The sequence below is a fragment of the Protopterus annectens genome, chromosome 3.part1, assembly GCF_019279795.1.
Source record: "Protopterus annectens isolate FY-2018-M chromosome 3.part1, PAN1.0, whole genome shotgun sequence".
NCBI classification, from domain to species: Eukaryota; Metazoa; Chordata; order Ceratodontiformes; family Protopteridae; genus Protopterus; species Protopterus annectens.
Genome location: NC_056732.1, coordinates 1,015,608,262 through 1,015,622,381, shown reverse-complemented (window position 1 = coordinate 1,015,622,381; position 14,120 = coordinate 1,015,608,262). Strand labels below are relative to the sequence as shown.

At 41.3% G+C, this 14,120-nt stretch overlaps 1 protein-coding gene across 5 annotated transcripts in view; it reads right to left on the bottom strand.

Moving 5' to 3' along the window:
• PPP1R42 (protein phosphatase 1 regulatory subunit 42) overlaps window positions 1-13,560 on the bottom strand; it is a 1,899,850-nt gene extending 1,886,290 nt beyond the window's left edge. For 2 of the 5 annotated variants that reach the window (XM_044067165.1, XM_044067166.1), the window contains exon 1: window positions 13,339-13,557. The gene's annotated coding sequence lies outside the window, so the exon portion shown is untranslated. Of the gene's footprint in view, window positions 1-13,338 lie in introns of all 5 variants that reach the window. The other 3 variants (XM_044067170.1, XM_044067167.1, XM_044067169.1) reach the window with 3 other exon arrangements.
• Window positions 13,561-14,120: the final 560 nt, after the last annotated feature.

Below are 14,120 nucleotides of genomic sequence, written 5' to 3'. Positions count from 1 at the left end.
ACTTGTGAATATGCAGCATTTCCATTAAAGCTGGGTCAGAAATTGCTCTATATGCAAGGTACAGGTTGCTCTGAGCCGTCTGTACAACAGAGAGTAAAATGACAATGATTTCAGTCTGTCTGCATAAGACAGATCTTGAAGACCCTGAATTTTCTTCACAAGGAACCTTTGTGGTCTCTCCAATTGCCGCAAGTGTTTGGAAAGGAACATACCAAAGGGAGCATTGTACTCCATTATTGGCCTGATGAGGGAAGAGCACAGGGGGGTTATAACCTCTTTTTTTCTGGAGGCAATGCCGTTACTTATGAGATGAGCAATATAAAATGCCCTTCTTACCACTGTGAAGACATGGTGATCGAGGTTAAGGTTGCTGTCGACCTATGTGCCCAGATCTCTCACCACTAACTGTGTGCTTAGGGTATTGCTATTGCTGTGTCATTTGCAGGAACATCACACTTGCCGAAGGGGACGATATTGCATTTTTTTGCATTGAGTTTACGACCATGACTTTGGCACCAGTCATTAGTCTGCATAAGAGCTTCTTGCAGGATGTTGACATCACTAGAGGTTTCAATGATCACTCCCAGTTTGCAGTCATCAGCAAACTTTGCCAGCAACAGTCCTTTAGTTTTAGCCTGCACTTCAGAGATGTAGATTCCGAAAAGTATGGGTCTTGGAACTGATCCCTGTGGAACACCACTAGTTACAGGTCTGCTGAAGGAGGTGGAGTCCCCTATTTTGACTGTATGACTTCTATCAGTGAGCCAGTTTGCAACCCACCTGACAATATATGGGTTGATACCCAGCTGTGTGAGTTTATCACTGATGCCTGAGTGGGGGAGTGTGTCAAAGGCTTTGGCTAAGTCTAGGTAGGAGATTTGTCCTCGTCTAGGACTTTGGTGACTGTCACGAAGTCCACCAAGTTTAACAGGCATGATCTCCCCTTGACAAAGCCAAACTGGGTGGGGTTGAGCATTTGAAGATTTCCTATATCTTTGATAATAAGGTCCATGAGGATTCATTCCATGGCCTTGCAGATAAGGCTGGTCAGGCTAATGGGTCTGAAGTTCCTGGGGTCCATGGATGCACCCCCTTTATGCAAAGGGATGGCAGTAGCTGTTTTCCATTCTTCTAGGATGAAGCCAGTGCTTAGGCTGTAATTGAAAAGTGTGCCCAATGGTGATGCTAATTCCTGTTTTAACCCATGTAGAACACAGCCCGGGATGTTGTCTGGTTTCATAGAGGCTGTGTTTATGGCCTTGGAGAGGGCATTTAAGACCTGCTCCTTGGAGATACTAGGTGGGGGACAGGTGTTAGGGATGGTTTGGGGTATATGTGGTGGGAGACAGGGGAGTGAAGTTTTCACTGAACTTGTCAGCCAGCAGGTTTGCTATATCCACAGGTTCTGTATATGTAGTACCATTAACTATGAGTTCAGCACAAATCTGGGCCTTACCTTTGAGCTTACGGATGTAACTAAAGAATGCCTTGTGGTTATCCTTAGTTAGAGAAGCTAATCTGGATTTGAACTTAGCTTTGAAGGACTTCCCTAGGAGTCTTATTTGTTTGTTTAAGTTGAGGAGGGAGTGTTTCCAGTTTTGAGACCATTCCTTCCTACTCTTAGACAGCAATTTATTTCTCCTATTGTATTAATGGCAGTTGTCCACCAGGCAGGTTTGTTTTTCCTTGAAGATCTTGCTTAGTTTATATCAGGTATGGCAGAGTCAATACAATTGTACAGGTGCTTGTATAAAGCATTGATGTACAACTCAGCATACGTGTCTATTCCATCAGTGGGGGAAGGGGATATGAAGCTATTTATGCTGTCATGTAAGAGGTTGTAATTGGCCTTGGAGAAGTTTTTCAGTATAGTTGTTACTAAGGGGGGGGGGTCTTGTGTTACAGTTACTTCTAGCAAGACTGATTTGTGGTCAGATCTCACCAGGGATGGCCGCACATTGGGGATGGTGCAGCAGTCCCCCTGTTGGTAAGCACCAGATCCAGGATGTTTGAGCCCCTTGTGAGTGTGTCAACCAGCTGGTCTGGAGCATTCGAGTTAACAAAGTCCAGGAACCTATGGACAAGCGAGTTAAAACACATATAATGTACCCAGTCAATGAATGGGTAATTAAAGTCACGCAGAACCAGGGTGTTTGGTTGTATCTTGAATGGGTACTTTTCCGTTAAACCCCTATCACTCATTTCGCCTTAATCCTAACAGGTATGGTTATGTTGTTTCAACTGACCTGTTCCCTCTTCTACCTGCTTTTTTTTTTTTTTTACCTTGATCGGGTTGTTACATTTTTGGTCTTTAAATTATTCTTGGAGTCAGTGATTACTACACTCTTCAAAATAAGAAACCGCTTCTCTTTCTGACCCTCAGCTATGATTTGCAAACAGTGTTTCTATGATGTTTATTGGTCGGAGATTGAGATCTGCTCTCCTATGAGGTTTCACTTCTGAACAACATGCATTATCCAGAAGGGTCATCACCAATCAGGCTTACCTCTTTCACAGATAAAAAATCCAGTAGTGGGAAAACTAAATGCCAGTCTAATAAGTGGGCGATCTTTGTTGTAAGATTGTACTCCGTCATTGTTTAACGGAAAAATAAAGCTTTCTGTCGCTGGAAGCCCGTAAAGTATGAAAACTAACGTCATTCAACGCCCTGAAAAACTATTAAAGTATGCACAAACAATGGTGCTCTGTGAAAGTAGTTTCATTTGGTATTAAACTATTGAAGTTGTATTTCACTAACGAATGTTTTATCAGGAGCTAAAAATATTATGAGGAACAGACCAAAAATATGAAGTAAAAGCCTGGGCATTCTGTGAAAATCTGGACGATTGAGAGGTTATGTGTGTGGGAAAAGTTTTAGGGCATTACACTCAACACCCAAGGTCAGAGACAAATCCAGAAACAAACGGAGACACTTGTTTAACATTAACAGTAAAACTTGAAAAGCTGACAGAATAAGAAATAAGGTGAGACGCGTGGTAGGGGTTTAACGGAAAAGTACCCTTGAATGACTCGAGTAGATCCAAGTAGGATAAGTGGATGTCCTCATTCATGGAGGGGATCCCATAGCTGGCAATGACCTGAAGAGTGGTCTTACCTACAGTCAAATGCACCTGAACTAATTCAAGGGAATCATGCTGTTTAACCAACCTAGTGGTGTATATATCTTTAATGAATACTGATAAACCATTTCCTTTAGTTATCGCACCTTCAGTTTGTGGTCAGAATGTGTGGAAAGAAATGTAACCTGGTACAACTGAGGTGCTCTCCGCAGCCTTAAACCAGGTCTCAGTGACTGCACAAATGCCAGCATCTTCCAAGGTGAGAACTGCTTCTAGTGAGTGCAATTTCCGGCTTAGCATTTAGCAGCATAACCTCAAGGTTGTTTTCAGAGGATATTTACTTTTAAATCATGCCCAGAATTCTTAACAATCAATAATGAAAATCTGAGCGAAAAATATGTTAGCAGGCTTAACAGAGGGTGGGAACCCCACCCCCCATATAATGCCAGTTCATTAGATGAGTGGTTAATAAAAGTGTCAGCATCAATCAGTTTAGGCAAATAAAATTATTTGTCTCTCTTCCACAAAACTCTCCACTCTTATACTCTACAATGATCACGCCAAAGTGTGTGATTACATCAGTGCTACCTAGTAAAACTGTTTGCAGGTGGGTCACTACTCAACCTAAGAAACAGCATTCTACATAGTCAGTAAAAATAACAAAATATACTTATGGAACACTAATCACCCCTGCAATTCAAACAGTCACTTACAACTACAATAAAATAAAATTTGCACATAAATTCACTGATAAATAACAGAAACTATGAAAAGAAAATAAATGATGAATAAAATATGCAACAGTAACATCTAGGCAATTGTTATGACATCCTGAGCATATGTGTTTGGGTTTGTAAATGATGTATGTGTATGTACCAGCTGCTTCCCGGCAAAAAAGTATCTCTTATCAACAGTTCGGGCATCTCCAAGCTCGGGAACACCATCCTTACACAAGTAAAAATGATTAACAAACTTCCAAACTATAAATTCCAGCTCAAACAATACCTTACCCAATCTTGGTCATACTCATGCTCATCAGCAGGTTGAGACCTCTAGTCAAAGTACAAACTCATTTTTGCTTATCACAAACTTTTTGTCCTCCTCTACTTGAATCATTACACCCCTAACAACTTTTCCTCCTGCACTTGAATTAATACATCCCTTTTCACCTCCAAACAACTCTTCTCATCTTGCTCTTTTTGTAACTGCCCCATCCAACACTCTAGCCCTCTCATGCATTTCCTGTATACCTAAGTTATAAACCTTCTAGACACACCAATTTGGAACAGGCGGCCTAAGTACAAACAATCCTATACCATGCTCTCCCGGTCATATGCTATTACCACTATCCTCCTGTATGATACTAATATCTTCCATCTCTTCCTACATCATTTTATAACTCACTTCAATGTATCTCTTGAACTCTTTACAAACCTATACAATACTAAAATATCCCTTCCTACATAATTTCATAACTAACTTCATTACATATTTTGAACTCCTTGCAAACCTTTCTTTACTGAAAAGAAAGAACACTAAACTTTAAAATGTTTTCCTTCTGCAGTATCAAACCATTTACTTCTACAAGATTTTACATCCTGAACAACTGTATACACTTATAATTGTTGATGTAAATACTTTACTGTATAACCCTGCCTTGTAATCATGTTTGTTGTTTCATGAGAAACGTATCTGTTATTTTTCTGAGAACTGTCTGAAATTCACTTGTTAATATAAATGTACTGTGGTGGAGCTTTTCTCCCTGGGCTCTGCCCAGTAAGACTTTTGCAGTCAACAAAGATAAATAAATAAATAAATAATGCAGTTTGCCTAGGGGGGCAGCTCCTTAATGCTTACCTAGATGCTAAGAGCAAGGGAAACAAGGGACAGCAACCCACCTACCCTTATAGACAGTATTATAAGGAATATATATTGTAAAGAAAATGTAAATTATCACTGTCAAATTCCATCATTGGTGTAATACACTAAATATATGAATATGTTAACTCCTATGTTAGTAGCGCAGCAGGTAATACACTCACCTTTGTACTGGAAAATCACAGACTGTGGGTTCTAGTAGCTCAGCAGGTAATACACTCACCTTTGTACTGGAAAATCACAGACTGTGGGTTCTAATCTTGCATCGGATATTTAGATTACTTTTTCAGTACTAACACTGCAGTGCAGCATAACAGTGGTGTTTACCTCTCAAACTCTTCGCACAAAAAATCTGGACAAAGCCTAAAATAATGGGGGTACAAAGGCCCACAAATATGAGTATATTTCAAATATTGTTCTTATAAAGTTAGAAAGTTACTAGAATAACAGCATTTTTGTTTGCATACATTTTGAGGATATGGAATCTAAAACTCAAATGTATGTCATTATTTAGTGACTTCAATCTTCAGCGATTTGCCACAGAAAAATAAATTTTATGAGGAAAAGTTCAAAAATATGAGTCAAAAAAATGGACAATTGAGAAGTATAGGGGACGGGAAGTGTTGCACTCGTGTGCCATCCTTTGGATGAAACATTAAACCTAAGTTCACATCTGCTCAAGCTGTTGTCAGTTCAAGCTATACTGCTCAGACAAGCTCCACGTGGGTTTACAGAGTGGTTCTAGCAGCAGGGAACTCAGAAAAGCGACTACCTTCTGGATTTAAGTATCTTTGCTTTTTTTTTCACTTGAAATAGCTTCTGTAGCTTACCTTGAACTAGCCTGAACTGTTTTTTAACTGATTGCTGCATTATTTTAAAATCTGCACTTAAAGTTACATTTTAGTCGAATTTGATCGAAAGTTTGATTGTTTGTTTAATTTGACTGTGGAGGCTGCCCACTAAAGTGTGCTAGCCTGTGTAACTAATTTATCACTGTTTCTGCATTTTCTGTGTGTGTCTGCCAAAAACAAAAAATGATCCTTGTTTTTCCGCCTTCCTCGACTAGTTTAGACCAGTTTACAGGCATTGCTGTATTCTGGGCTGTGGTGTAGTTCCTGTGTTGTCCATTACCTTACTTGGATAGAAGGAAGTTTCTTTGCTCACCAGTGGGAGTGGGGAGCCTTGAGCAGCCTACTTGTCCTTGGGGGAAGTGACCTCAGCACAAGAAGCTGTAGTAATTGGTTGTTTGGGACCATTTCTAGCTCTTTTGTAGTTCACTGTTTAAAATCCACCTCTGGGCGTTTTTTTCTGGCTATACTGCTCAGACAAGCTCCACGTGGGTTTACAGAGTGGTCCTAGCAGCAGGGAACTCAGAAAAGCGACTACCTTCTGGATTTAAGTATCTTTGCTTTTTTCACTTGAAATAGCTTCTGTAGCTTACCTTGAACTAACCTGAACTGTTTTTTAACTGATTGCTGCATTATTTTAAAATCTGCACTTAAAGTTACATTTTAGTCGAATTTGATCGAAAGTTTGATTGTTTGTTAGTTTAATTTAACTGTGGAGGCTGCCCACTAAAGTGTGCTAGCCTGTGTAACTAATTTATCACTGTTTCTGCATTTTCTGTGTGTTTCTACCAAAAACAAAAATAATCCTTGTTTTCCCGCCTTCCTCGACTAGTTTAGACCAGTTTACAGGCATTGCTGTATTCTGGGCTGTGGTGTAGTTCCTGTGTTGTCCATTACCTTACTTGGATAGAAGGAAGTTTCTTTGCTCACCAGTGGGAGTGGGGAGCCTTGAGCAGCCTACCTGTCCTTGGGGGAAGTGACCTCAGCACAAGAAGCTGTAGTAATTGGTTGTTTGGGACCATTTCTAGCTCTTTTGTAGTTCACTGTTTAAAATCCACCTCTGGGCGTGTTTTCTGGCTATACTGCTCAGACAAGCTCCACGTGGGTTTACAGAGTGGTCCTAGCAGCAGGGAACTCAAAAAAGTGACTACCTTCTGGATTTAAGTATCTTTGCTTTTTTTTTCACTTGAAATAACTTCTGTAGCTTACCTTGAACTAGCCTGAACTGTTTTTTAACTGATTGCTGCATTATTTTAAAATCTGCACTAAAAGTTACATTTTAGTCGAATTTGATCGATCGTTTGCTTGTTTGTTTGTTTAATTTAACTGTGGAGGCTGCCCACTAAAGTGTGCTAGCCTGTGTAACTAATTTATCACTGTTTCTGCATTTTCTGTGTGTTTCTACCAAAAAACCAAAAAATAATCCTTGTTTTCCTGCCTTCCTCGACTAGTTTAGACCAGTTTACAGGCATTGCTGTATTCTGGGCTGTGGTGTAGTTCCTGTGTTGTCCATTACCTTACTTGGATAGAAGGAAGTTTCTTTGCTCACCAGTGGGAGTGGGGAGCCTTGAGCAGCCTACCTGTCCTTGGGGGAAGTGACCTCAGCACAAGAAGCTGTAGTAATTGGTTGTTTGGGACCATTTCTAGCTCTTTTGTAGTTCACTGTTTAAAATCCGCATTTGCACGGCTTTGCGCGGTCGTGTGCATAGCCGGTTAAACAAGGTTAAACTTTTTCTGGCTCCGTCAAGTCTGCTCTTCAAATTTTCCCTTAAGGAAGCTCTACTCTTAGTATAACCAGACTACTCACTGTATTATAAGCCTAGCACTTGTTCTCAATACTTCTCTACTAAGTAAGCACTCTCGTACTAAGTAAAGCACTACATCTACTTACCATCCCTGTGAATATCCACTTCCCTTAAAGGTATACCACTCCCTTATACTGTTCTAGCATGTCGAGTGGTAGATTACTGGCGTCTCCAGTTCAGCTGGTCAATCTGGGTATCCTGAGACAATGTTACAATTGTCTCATGTACACAGACAACCCTCTCCTCCTCCCAACAAACACAAATACATGTGAGAGATGCAACTATATAGCCAAACTGGAGGCTGAACTCTCTCAACTCAGGGCTGGCATGACCAGACAGGAGGAGATGGCAACCACACACACAACAATCCCAGTCCCACATAGACCTACCACAACTGCAAACCAAACACATAAAAACACAAAGACATAATTGGAGGCTCTAATAAAAAACTTACCAAAACAACAGAGGCTCCCAAAGCAGACATCAAAATCCACCACCTCAAAACAAAACACATGCAACACATACTTCAATAAATCAGTGTGTCAACCAATCGCAGCCCTTAAGGCCAAACACCTTGCCTGATACACTAGTAATAGGTGACTCCATAGTCAGACACACTGATGTCCCACTGACCAGGCTGAACAAGGAGAAGGTGACTGTGAGCTGTCTATCGGGAGCTAGGATCCGCCACATAACACACGCACTCAGGTCACTCCAAAGCAAGTAGAAATATGACTCCGTCATTGTCCATGCTGGTGTGAATGACCTGAGATGTACCTCCCTGGACTACATGAAAAGAGACATAGAGGAGCTCTCCGATTATGTAGCCCAGGCTGGTATGACCCTGACCCTGAGCAGCATCTTGCCCTCACCAAGAATGATACCACAATACAAAGACAAGATGATCAGCTTTAACAATTGGCTCAGGTACTGGTGTCATTCTAAGGGGATCCAATGTCTGTCTGCCTGGGATGATATGTTGGACAAGCCACGCTGCCCATAGGGATGGCTTACACCTGTCACCACTGGGCTTCCGGATATTGGCTAAGGCTCTTGCCACCCCCATAGTGCCTTTTTAGGCAAGGCTCAAAAGACAAACCCACCTCCTTAGAAAACAAAAATGGAAAAAACTAAGGGTAATGCTGCTCAACGCCAGAAGTCTAAATCTCAAGATGCAGGCACTTGATGCACTCCTCAGCATGGAGAACATCGACGTCTGTGCAGTAACTGAAACCTGGTTCAAGGCTCCTGAGAGCACCCCAGCTACCAGGCTATACCTCGTATCATGCTTTTCTGCCCCAAAACCCGGGGCGAACCACAAAGGGAGGGGGAGTGTCCATATTCATAAAGGACACCCACACCTCCAGGTTAGTAGCAACACATGAAGCATCAGAGACCATACAGGTGCAACTAACCATAGGCAAAACTGCTATACAACTGGTAGCATGTTACAGACCACCCTCCCAATCTCAAGAACCCCACTCAGCCTTCCTGAAGACATTGGAGGATATGAATGTATCACAAAATACCATCATACTGGGAGACTTCAACTACCCAAACATAGATTGGGTACATTATTCTAGCACAAAGGTTCCTGGAATTCATAAATTCAAATGCACTGGAACAACTAGTCACCTCTCCCACTAGGGGAGATAATATACTAGACCTGATCATTACAAACATGGGGACAAAATGCTCCACACCGAAAGTATACCTCTCACTAGTGAGATCTGACCACAAACTAATCACCCTGGATATACATATCCCACCTCCACCCCCAGCACAAAAGACCACAGTGAAAAACTTCTCAAAAGCAGACTTCACTCTTCTTAAGACTGAGATGGTATCCTTTAAGCCCACTGTGCCAGTGGATACCACATCCCACAATGCCGAATCCTTCACAAGTGCTTTCTATGGACATCTCCAAGAATGCATGGATCATGCAATCCCAAACAAATCCAAGTCCCTCTCCACCAAATGTAAGCGTCCTGTCTGGTGGACCTCAGCCATAAACAAATTGTATAACAAAAGAAGGAAGCTACTGCACGTCAGAGAGAAATCCCATGAAGGGAAGACATCTCTGATCAACATTAGCAGAAAACTACATTCTCTCATAAAAACATCCAAGGCAAACTTTGAGAGAAAAATCGCTAAGGACACTAAAGATAACCACAAAGCCTTCTTCAGCTATGTTAGAAACCTGGGTGGAAACCCTCAGATATGCTCAGAGTTGGTTCACAACAACAAAAAATACACTGAACCCACAGATATTGCCAACATTCTGGCTGACAGGTTCAGTGCAAATTTCTCCCCTCCTTCACCCCCAAAAGAAGAAATACTTATCCCAGCTGAATGTAATCTCCCTGTCATCTCAGATGTCCAAGTGAGAACCACCCTAAACAAAGCAAAAAACACAGCATCAATGGGACCTGACGGTATCCCGGGGTGCGTGTTACGTGAACTCCAAGAGGAGCTAAACCCACACATAAAAATGCTACTTAACCTTAGCCTTACTTCGGGATATGTATCTGAACACTGGCATACAGCAACAGTGATCCCACTCCACAAGGGGGGGTGCCTCTACAGACCCTGGAAACTACCGCCCCATAAGCTTAACTAGCCTGGTCTGCAAAGCTATGGAAAGAATCATTATGGAACTCATAAACAGAGACATAGGGGACCTACAGACACTTGACCCCACCCAGTTCGGCTTTGTAAAGGGCAGAAGCTGCCTTTTAAACCTGGTTGACTTTTTCGAAACAGTCACTAGAGCCATTGATGAGGGCAAAGCAGTCCATACAGCATACCTGGACTTGGCTAAGGCCTTCGACACAATACCCCACTCAGGCATCATAGATAAGCTAAACAGCTTAAAAGTAAACCCTTATGTCACTAGATGGGTTGCAAACTGGCTAAAGGACAGAACCCATAAAGTTAAAATCGCTGGAGCAATGTCAGACTCAAAGCCAGTCACAAGTGGTGTCCCACAGGGATCTGTCCTGGGACCCCTCTTGTTCGGCATTTATTTCTCAGATGTTAAAGCAAACATGAGAGGGCTGTGGCTGACAAAGTTCGCAGATGACTGCAAACTGCCATAGTCGATACACCAGCAGACACACACATCCTACAAAAAGGCCTCACTGAAATGGACAACTGGTGCCGTAGTCACGGCCTTAAACTAAATGCCAAAAAATGTATAGTCATCCCTTTTGGAAAAAACAAAGTACCCACAAATTATCACATAGACAGCAACCCACTGAGTGCGGAAAAAGTAATCAGAGACCTAGGGACCCAAGTAGACAGCGACCTCTCATTTGACACCCACGTTGCCAAAGTGGTTAGAAAAACATTCTACCTTGCACACCTCATCATGAAGGGATTCATATCCAGATCCAAGGATGTCATTGTACCCCTATATTCCTCCCTCATCAGACCCATGATTGAGTACAATGCCCCATTTGGTATGTACCTCACCCGGCATTTGCAACAGCTGGAGAGACCACAAAAGTACCTCACCAAAAGGATCAAGGGTCTCCAACATATGTCTTATTCTGCCAGACTAAAGAAACTTCAGCTCTATTCAGTAGCATACCGCCTGCTCAGAGGTGATCTCTGCCTGACGTACAAGGCCATGTCCAATCAGGATCTGATGGACATGCTCCACCTCAAAAAATCCAAATCCATCAGGACCACGAGAGCTAAAGACTGAAACCTCGGCACAAGTATGAATAGGACATGCTGGAGGGATAGATTCATAACCCAGAGGCTTCCCATGCTTTGGAACAGGATCCCAGTTCGTATTAGGCAGAGCCCCTCACTGACTCTCTTCAAGAGAAATCTTGATGAGTGGATGGGAGATCGTAAGTTTACCCCAGGGGTCACATCTGTGTCACTGCTAGACAGGGGCACAGTAAACTAATTCTATTATATAAAGGGACCTTCATTGTGTCACTACTAGACAGAGGCACAGTATTCTAGATTTATTCTGTACATTTTTGTACCATTTCATGGGGTGGCAAAAGCCACATCACTATGGCTAGGCTTACAAATGCCCCAGGGCAGATAGCCTAGTACTATACTATGAAACTATGAAACTAAGTAGACGAAAAAGAACTCATGCTAATTTCTGGGGTTGGGGAATAGCATAACGGTTAAGGTGTTTACCTCCTATACAAGGCATGATTCTCACCTTTAAAAACTGCCAAGGCATATCACACCTCTTCCATTACTGCCAAGCATATCTCTCAGCTGTCTGTGACATTAATTAGAAAAATTCTTAACAATTAATGCATAACATACCCTTCAAATGTGGAACTGTGAGGAATATGGACTTTTTTAAGACTCAAAATGAGGAACATTCCTCATAATGAGGTCAGTTGAGAAGTATAAGTAACAATAACAAGTTTCTACCCATTATTTTTAGCTTTGCCCTGTTTACTGAGCAAAGAAGTTAAGAGCTGTGGCCAAGATGATATGCAGCAGCTCCTAGATGTTACTCAACTGCTGTAACGTTGTGAGAGCTATGAGAAAACATTGGTGCAGTCCAGGGTTCATCATTAGCTCCAATATTTTTGCCCTGTGCCTCATAAAATTTGTACTTTTCTGGCAAATCACTGAGGGAGGTTGCTAAATAATTACAGACTTTTGAGTTTAAAACTTCACATCCTTTAAAAAACGCATGCTAAAGCAAAACCTGATATATCAATTTTCTAAGTTTATAACAGCAATTCTGTCCCTGATTCTGTGCCTTTTGCTTAGGCTTGCCCCCTTTTCAAATGCTCAAAGTGGGACAATTGTGGTACAAACATCAGACTTTGCAGGCCAAATCATACTCACGGCCAGTATAAAGAACAGAACTTCACTTTTTTCCTAAATAGAAGCTTATTCTTGTAGCATTTTTGTTGCTTATTCTGTTTCTTATAACATTTAGGTGTTTCAGATACAGAATAACTGTTTTATGCAACTATTACATAAAACACAGGAAATAATTTTGCCCCAAAATCTCAGGACATTTGCCATTTTTACAATTTTTTTCCAGGACACAACTGCCCAAAGAGGGACTGTCCCTCGCAAAGTGGGACAGGCGGTAACCCTACTTTTGCTCCTCCCAATTGCGTTTTGCTTTTTCCAAATTTCGTGCACTAAGAGGTTGAAAAGTATGACTTAAAATAGTCTGAAATAGTAGTATCGTACTTATCTATAAAAAATCAAATTCTTATAGCATATAGAGATGCAGGTAAACTATTAGTGCATAGAAAAAGGGAGTCCTGAGGGATGTTGATAGCAACCCCCCCCCCCCCCATATACCTGCACCCCGTTACTTAATATAACATCAGGAAACGTTAAGAAAATTGCTCAACAGTGTTTTAACACGGTTCAAACCACTACTACCCAACTCCAGTTAAGTAAACAGTGTTGAATTAAATTAATATTACTGAACAATATTCCATAGACGAGTTTACACCTCGCCGTGCAGCCACTAATCAGCAAGTACTGTACTCGAGTCAAGTTTCTTTTTTTAAGTTAAATTCATAGACTAGATATTATATAGGTTATTTAACAATCGATGACGTTTGCGCAAAATGCGTACTTATAAAAGCACTTCTATTGCTTATAAAATTAACACGGTTTTACGATATTCAGTGATAGGTGTCGCGATGTACCGAGCTGCCATAACAACGGCAGTTTTTTTCACATTTCACATTGGTTTAACAATTAAATACATACACTAAATTTTCTCGAGGAAGCTCTTCCGTGCGCAACCTAGCTGAACGGAATATAAACGTCGGCGGTAGAAGCTAATACACACAATCCTTCAATAATTTTCGCAGTTTCAGCAGTGCCGTCACGCTGCATCCCTCCTGTAATGTCTCATGTTTGGTTACTATGGAGACAGAAAAACTTTTCACGCACTACATTTTAAGCGGCTAAAAAGTATTCGAGGTGGGCTATCTTTTTATTACATCAATGGAAGCTAGAAAGGAAATGTTTCACAACATTTGAATCAGGAGGAGTCGTAAGAGTGACCTGAGGAGAAATGAACAATGAATGCAAGTAGATCAGATAGTATGATGCATGTGAGCGCTGGTCATCAGGTTCTCAAACATGGAGACAAGAAAACGAACATAATCTTAGGCAAAGGCCCCATATCCAAATTACAGACTTTTTTTTAAGTATCGGTATTTTGAATTTAGAAAGCTGTCGTAATGAGAGAAATAACGTGCATTTTATTGAAAAAAAAGATAAGAATTATATCAGTAGAGGCTTTGTTTAGTGATTATGTAGTAATCGTTGAAGTTCCGGCGATTGCTTATATTAAAGCACACCAGGACGCGAGTAACAAGGTCCGCCCACCGCGTGACAGGCGACTTTATAATACCAAAACCCTTACTTTTCAAGAAATAAAAGTTCCTGTAAATAAAGTTCTAAAAAAGATGAGATAAAAAAAAGAATAGAGTTAGGGGGCTGCGCCGCACCACATGCCCTAAAAGGACGGGAAGGCACTTAAA